Source organism: Lycium barbarum, chromosome 7, assembly GCF_019175385.1.
Source record: "Lycium barbarum isolate Lr01 chromosome 7, ASM1917538v2, whole genome shotgun sequence".
NCBI lineage: Eukaryota > Viridiplantae > Streptophyta > Magnoliopsida > Solanales > Solanaceae > Lycium > Lycium barbarum.
In genome coordinates this window covers 113,337,978-113,344,738 of record NC_083343.1, presented here as the reverse complement: position 1 = coordinate 113,344,738, position 6,761 = coordinate 113,337,978, and the positions used below count along the sequence as shown (strand labels likewise).

At 42.8% G+C, this 6,761-nt stretch overlaps 1 non-coding gene across 1 annotated transcript; it reads left to right on the top strand.

The window, feature by feature from the left end:
- Positions 1-5,220: 5,220 nt before the first annotated feature.
- LOC132604732 (small nucleolar RNA R71) lies at positions 5,221-5,327 on the top strand. The gene has a single exon (XR_009568834.1). It is a non-coding gene; the product is annotated as a small nucleolar RNA R71 (small nucleolar RNA).
- Positions 5,328-6,761: the final 1,434 nt, after the last annotated feature.

Here is a 6,761-nt window from a genome sequence, read left to right as displayed (position 1 = left end):
TCATGATACGGACCGTAACATGAGTTACGGGCCGTAACATGGAGCGTCTCGCCTTGGATCACTCAGCAGGTATTTGGTCCCCCTTCAGTTCTCAAAATCCCACCACATTAGCACATCAACAACACAAAATAATACAAGGAAAATACAAACTTTAAAATACTTGCGAAGCGGTAAATGTGGGTTGCCTCCCACACAGCGCTTGGTTTAACGTCACGGCTCGACGTGGTACCTCATTTTCGAGTTCAGGAGCCATATTTCAAACGATACCTATCCACGACCTTACCATCATCAATACACCAATGGTAATGCTTCACTCTTTGTGCATTCACCTTAAAAGTCCGAGTGCCATCCTCGGATTTCACCTCAATGACGCTTCCATTTTGGGACACACTCACAATTTCAAAAGGACCAGACCAACGGGACTTTAATTTGTCTGGAAAGAACTTCAGGCGTGAATTGTACAACAAGACCAAGTCTTTTGGCTGAAAATCCCTTTTTAGGATCTTCGAGTCATGATAGTATTTCATCTTTTCTTTGTACAGTGTTGCACTTTCATAGGCATTGTACCTAAATTCATCCATCTCGTTGATTTGAAACAACCGCAGCTTAGTTGCTTCATGCCAATCCATATTCAGCTTTTTCAATGCCCAAAGGGCTTTATGCTCAAGCTCAATAGGCAAATGACATGCCTTCCCAAATACCAATCTATACGGTGAAGTCCCTATAGGCGTTTTGAATGCCGTGCGATATGCCCATAAAGCATCATCCAATTTTTTAGACCAGTCAGTACGATTCACATTGACCGTCTTTGCCAAGATGCTTTTTTATTTCTCTGTTTGAGACCTCAACCTGACCACTCGTCTGAGGATGATATGGAGTGGCAACCCTGTGATGCACGCCATATTTTTCAAGAAGATCAGCAAATGGTTTATTGCAGAAATGAGATACACCATCGCTAATAATAGCTCTAGGAGTGCCAAATATAGTAAAGATGTTCTTTTTGAGAAACGCATTGACTCTCCTACCATCATTGTTAGGCAAGGCCACCGCCTCCACCCATTTGGAGACATAATCCACTGCGACAAGAATGTATTTCAGGCCGTAGGAGCTCACGAAGGGCCCCATAAAATCAATTCCCCATACATCAAATAGCTCCACCTCAAGAACAAAGTTCATCGGAGTTTCATGCCTCCGACCTATTGTGCTCTGGCGTTGGCATTTATCACAAGAGCGTGCCAACATATTTGCATCACGATAAATGGCTGGCCAGTAGTAGCCACACTCTAGCACCTTGGCTGCTGTTCGATTTCCACTGTGATGTCCACCAACTGGAGAATCATGGCACGCTTTCAAAATGTCCATCACCTCAGATTCAGCCACACATCTCCGGATCATATTGTCAGCACACATTCTGAATAAGTAAGGCTCATCCCAACAATACTGTCGGCAGTCTCACAAGAACTTCTTCTTTTGATATGTCTTCAACTCTTCAGGAACGATGCCAGTTACCAAATAATTGGCAATATCGGCATACCATGGTGCCACATCATTGGAAATGACCAAAACTCTTTCATCCGGGAAAGTGTCATCAATATCTAGCACATCACTCTGTCTCCCTGGTGCTTCAAGTCTGGAAAGATGGTCAGCTACTTGATTTTCTGACCCTTTTCGGTCTTTGACTTCAAAGTCAAATTCCTATAGCAACAAAACCCATCTTATCAACCGGGGCTTAACATCCTTCTTCGCCATCAAATAACGCAATGCAGCATGGTCAGTGTGAACCACTACATTGGCACCCAACAAATAAGCCCGGAACTTTTCAAAAGCATAAACAATAGCAAGTAATTCTTGCTCCGTTACTGTATAGTTCAGCTGAGCTCCATTCAATGTTTTGCTGGCATAATAAATTGGGTGCAAGATTTTGTTTAGCCGCTGACCAAGCACAACTCCAATTGCAAGACCACTGGCGTCACACATTAATTCAAAGGGAAGTGACCAATCTGGGGACACAACAATAGGTGCGGAGATTAATTTCAGCTTCAACTCGTTGAACGCCTTGATGCACTTCTCATCAAAATTGAATTTGGACTCTTTTTCCAAGAGTTTGCACATGGGATTTGCAATTTTGGAGAAGTCTTTGATAAACCTTCTATAGAATCCGGCGTGCCCCAAGAAACTGCGAACTCCTTTTACTGAAACGGACGGAGGGAGTTGTGAAATCACATCGATTTTAGCTTGATCAACCTCAATCCCTTTTTTTGAAATCTTATGGCCAAGGACAATGCCCTCCTTGACCATAAAATGACACTTCTCCCAGTTGAGCACGAGGTTGGTCTCCTCACACCGTTGTAGCACCCGATCAAGATGACCCAAACATTCATCGAATGAATCTCCCACCACAGAGAAATCATCCATGAAAACTTCAAGAAAGTTTTCAACCATATCAGAGAATATGGACATCATGCATCGTTGGAAGGTAGCTGGTGCATTGCAAAGACCAAATGGCATCCGGCTGAAAGCGAATGTCCCATAGGGACAAGTGAAAGTGGTCTTTTCTTGGTCTTCCAAGGCGATGTTGATCTGTTTGTATCCTGAGTACCCATCCAAGAAACAGTAATAAGATCTTCCGGCTAGCCGATCAAGCATTTGATCAATAAAAGGCATAGGGAAGTGATCCTTGCAAGATGCGGTATTCAGCTTCCGGTAGTCCATACACACTCTCCAACTGGTGACAGTCCTTGTTGGAATCAACTCATTTTTCGAGTTAGGGACAACAGTGATGCCCCCTTTCTTTGGCACACACTGAACTGGGCTTACCCATGGACTGTTGGCAATCGGGTAAACCACCCCAGCATCTAACCACTTAATGATCTCCTTCTTCACCACCTCTTGCATCGGTGGATTTAATCTTCTCTGATGCTCAACACTTGGCGAACTTTCCTCCTCCAACTGTATTCGGTGCTCACAAATTCCGGCGGGAATCCCCCGGATGTCTGCAATAGTCCAACCCAGAGCTCTTAAATGCTTTCTCAAGACTACGATGAGTCTTTGAATTTGACCCTCATTCAGAAGCGATGACACAATAACTGGAAGAGTAGCATTTTCTCCAAGAAATACATATTTAAGATGGGATGGCAGTTTCTTGAGTTCCAGTTTCGGTGGCTCAATAATTGATGGTTTTGCTGGAGGAGTTGTTCGTTTCTCTAGATCAAGAGACAATTTCTTGGGCTCATAAGAGTAAGACCCCAGACCTGTGAGTGAATTCACTGTCTCATTATATCCCTCCATTTGTTCGGCATCAAAATTCACCAAGATGGCCAACAATGCTTCGCTCAAGCATTCTTCCTCCATTTTAAATTCCACTGCTTCATCCACCTCGTCAACAGAGTTTATGACTGAAATGCTTTGATAAGGACTAGGTAATTTCATGCCTTTACTAGCGTGAAAAGTCACCTCCTCATCGTTCACCCAGAACTTTATTTCGTGCTTTTCGGAGTCCATAAGAGCCCTCCCTGTGGCAAGGAAAGGTCTTCCCAGAATAATAGGGATTTCTTGATCAATAACACAATCAAGAATCACGAAATCTGCAGGCAGTAGAAATTCCTCGATTTGAACCAGTTCATCATCAACTACCCCAACTGGCCTTTTTATTGTTCTGTCAGCCATCTGCAACCTCATGGTAGTTGGCCTTGGCATCGCTAGCCCCGATCTCTTAAAAATTTCCAGGGGCATAAGATTTATGCTAGCCACGTTATCACACAAAGCCCTGGCAAAATTTTGCTGCCCTATTGTGCATGGAATTGTGAATGCTCCAGGATCTTCCCTCTTTTGCACTGTAGTTTTGGAAAGGATGGCACTAACGCGGTGAGTGATACCCACAATGTCGTGTTTCAATGGCTTTTTCTTCCTTGTTAGGAGATCTTTCAAATACTTAACAAAGCCAGGCATTTTTTGGACAGCATCCATGAAAGGTATGTTCAATGTCAACTGCTTGAGTTGATCATAAAATCGCAGGCACTTCTCATCTTCTGTTTTTCACACCAGCCTTTGAGGAAAAGGCGGTGAAGATTTAAACAATTGGCTCAAAGGGCGAAGAGCACCGGAAAATTTTGCCTTCCCCTTTTCCTGGTTTTCCACCGGTGCCTTAGGGTTATCAAGATTCTGCTCTTCTTCGGCTACAATAGGGACTTCCTCCCCTGCTTCTTCCTCCACGATATCATTTGATACATCAGGCTGCCCTTCTTCTTCAACAATTTGCTCCAGCTCAATCACCTTTTTATTAGCCTCTTGAAGTATTTTTCCACTTCTGGTGCTAATAGCTAGTACATTCTCCACAGAGTTTACTACACTACCTTTTGGATTTGGAACTGTATCGCTCGGTAGTTGTCCCCGATGAGGAGTATGCACTTCTCGGGAAAGGTCTCTGAATTGTGCTTCAAGCTTCTGAATGGAGGCTGAATGAGATAGTTGAACTTGAGACATTCCCTTGATTGTGCTCTCTGTTCTTTCTTGATTCATCAGCATTTTCTGCATCATACTCTTTAATTCAGCTGAGTCATTAGATGTGTTGCCAGCAGAGTTGCTAGCTGAATTATCTCTCCATTGTTGGGAATTGGACGCTTGCCCCCTAGGTGGAATGTAGGGGTTGGAGCTCTTGTTGCCATAATTATAGTTGTTGTAATTCCCTTGATTAGGATTGCCCTGTTCATTTCTTCCATAATTATTCCCTTGGAATTGTTGTTGAGATTTTTGCCATGGGTGATTACCGGGACCTTGATAGTTTTGCCGTTGATAACCCCCTTGCGAGTTATTGACATAATTAGCATCCTCATATTGTGGCTGCCCTTCCATGTAAGTTTCGTCAGGACTTGGTACATTCCGGGCGCATGAGGTGGCATCTCGTCGACAACATTCACCCCTTTGGCGTCTTTCTCCATAAGCCTTTTCGATAATAAATCCACGGTGGTTTGCAATTGAGCGAATGCATGATCTCGCTCATGATTTTCTTTGGCCACCGCAGCAGCAGAGGGACTACCGTATGATAGAACTTCGCTATCACTCGAATGTCAGGCTTGATTGTGGGTAGTAAGCTTGTCAAGCAACCTGGTGATGTTGACAAAGGATTTGTCCATGAAGCATCCCCCAGCTGCAGTATTGACAGCTATTTGATTCATGGTATCTAGCCCCTTGTAGAACTTCTCGGTGAGGATTGCATCCGGAAATCCATGAGTCGGAGATTGAGCTAGATAATATTTAAAACGCTCCCATGCTGCATATAACTGTTCCCCCGGAAGTTGTCTGAACCCAAAGATCTTATCCCGAAGCTCAGCCTTTTTGCTTGGTGGAAACCATTTTTTTAAAAATATATTGGCCAACTCGTTCCAAGTGTGAATAGTATTGCTGGGTAGCTTTTCATACCATTCCCTCGCTTGGCCAGCCAAGGAATATTTGAAAACCCGTAATCGCAGTGCATCAACAGGAACAACACCTTGAGATTGTTGAGAACATACATGCACGAAATTCTTCAGGTGTCGAAGTGGACAGTCCTCCGAAGAATTTCGGAAATAGCCTTCAAGTTTCAATAGCTGATAGATAGAACTATCAATTTTGAAATTTGCATTTCCTGTTCTGGGCGGAACTACGGCTGAAGCATAATCAGCTTCGTCGATGAAATCCGCAAATACATTCTCATCCTCCTCTTCTTCTGGTGCAGGATGGTTCACTTGGATTCCCCCTTGGTTTCCTTGATTGCGATGGGGTCTTCATGCCATGTTCACCTGGTTCACTAAAACAGCAATCCCGAATGGATTAATATAGCTAAAATATCATCTTATTCTTAGTTTTATACATTCACACCTAACTGGAATTTACGGGGTGTTACATTTATGCTCTTGCAGTTGCACAAGAAATTCCCGAATGAGCTGATCCTTCTACTTACTCTGAGGCAATTTTTTGTCCTAATTCCTCAAATTGGTCAGTGGCTATGCAAGAAGAGATGGAAAGCTTGCACAAAATAATACATGGGAGTTATGTGAGCTACCCAAAGGCTGTCGTGCATTAAATGCAAAATGGATCTACATACTAAAAGATGGTATTCTCGCGGTTGAATAAGCAAGATGGAAAGCTCTCTTAGTGGTTCGTGGTTGCCACCAAAAGGAAGGTACTGACTTTAATGAAGTTTTCTCTCTGTTGTTCGTCATACCTCCATTAGAGTGTTACTTGCTATTGTTGCTCTTTTTAACTTGGAGTTGGAGCAACTTGATGTTAAAACTGTGTTTCTTCATGGAGAGTTAGAAGAAGAAAGTTATATGAAGCAACCCGAGGGTTTTGTTGTTCCTGGCAAGGACCAATTTGTTTGTCGTTTGAAAAGATCTCTTTATGGCCTTAAACAAGCTCCAAGACAGTGGTACAAAAGGTTTGATTCCTTTACGATTGGGCAAGACTACACTCGTAGTAAGTATGATAATTGTGTGTATTTTCGATAGTTTTCTGGTGTTTCCTTCGTTTACTTGTTGTTATATGTTGATTCCTTCTAAAGACAAGTCTTTGATCAACAAGTTAAAATCTCAACTTAATTTTGAGTTTGAGATGAAGGACCTTGGTGCAGCTAAGAAGATTCTAGGTATGGAGATTCATAAGGATAGAAAAGCTGGGAAGTTTTACCTGTCACAGAGGAAGTATTTTAAGCAAGTCCTCAATAGGTTTAATACATTTGATTGTAAACTTGTTTCTACTCCGTTTGCTGCTCATTCAAACTGTAT